This window comes from Penaeus monodon, chromosome 19, assembly GCF_015228065.2.
Source record: "Penaeus monodon isolate SGIC_2016 chromosome 19, NSTDA_Pmon_1, whole genome shotgun sequence".
NCBI classification, from domain to species: Eukaryota; Metazoa; Arthropoda; class Malacostraca; order Decapoda; family Penaeidae; genus Penaeus; species Penaeus monodon.
This window is the reverse complement of record NC_051404.1, coordinates 14052345-14053570: the sequence shown is the minus strand read 5'-3', so window position 1 is coordinate 14053570 and position 1226 is coordinate 14052345. Positions and strand designations below refer to the sequence as shown.

Below are 1226 nucleotides of genomic sequence, written 5' to 3'. Positions count from 1 at the left end.
TGTGCGCATTTTTTTTTTATTTTTTACATTCTCTGTGCGATCGTATACACACATACATATTTAATGGTGTAATAAACCGTAAATAAAGGTTACAATTTAATTTTTTAACTTTGCACGACAACGACACCGAATTCATTAGGCTACAAGGAGTATTTACAACATATGTACTTCTCGTTAACTTCTTACTAGTGTGGTTGTTCTTTAGAATTATTATGTAGACGGAACAAGGGTCTATTCCAGTAGTGCTAAAGCGACCTTGGTTTCCCTCTGCCTGTCTAGTCTTAATGTTATACGTGCTTTCATCATTTTTTCTTTTAAGATATCGAGCCTCGAGGTGTTAGGTTCCCTCACTAACCTTGGGTGCCACAGGCGTTGTATTGTAAAGTTTCTAGTGTATATAGTTAAAGGATATATTAGCTGCAAACCATTAACATCAGTGTTTATTCTAACGTTATATTTCCAAGATGTTATGTTCAGGTTTCTTATTGCGATCCTTATTACGACGAAACACAACACCAAGTACAGTAAAGAATTAATGTGTTATGAAAGAGATGCGTAGTTGTCAATTTACTCCAATCCACATATTATAAAAGTGTTCTCTAAGTATGTTTTCCGTTTCTAAAACCTAAATTTATCAAATGTATGATAAATTAACAAGTCTATGAAAAGACAGCGACAAAGTGTACGGTGTTGCTACTTTTGACGGCTCATCCAAGGTTAACTATGGGACATGCTTGTTGTGCACCGTAATTCTTCGCTTATACTTCGTCTATTCAGTTGAGCAGTAAATTTTGAATCTAAACGTAATATTTATAAAAGAAAATCAAATTGCCATATGTCCTTTGGGGGCGTTTTAGTTCAGTTAAAAGGCTTGGCCGGTTGGTGATAGAGCAACACCAGCGGCGGTTGTGACTACCTGGTAGGATGGTTAAACCAGTAATGATTTGTAATGAGAGTGTATTTCATCTTGGAAACTGTTACAAAAAGTTTAAAAGGATATAAAAGAGCATACTATTTTTGGAACTACTCATTAAAGTCTGGGCATCTGCTAGTGTACTTTGATAACAGTTTTTTTCAGTTAAAAGTCCATAGATTTTGAAAATGAAAATCGCCCGAGTAACTTCTTTTCAAACGTAGACAAATGATTAATTAATACTCTCAATAAATTTTCAACTAATATTTTTTAGAGGGAAATGTGCATTTTTTGGCATCCTGTTAGCTAGTGC

At 34.4% G+C, this 1226-nt stretch overlaps 1 protein-coding gene across 1 annotated transcript in view; it reads left to right on the top strand.

The window, feature by feature from the left end:
- Positions 1–1226, top strand: part of LOC119585072 — a gene marked incomplete in the record, with an annotated part of 13983 nt that overhangs the window by 9071 nt on the left and 3686 nt on the right.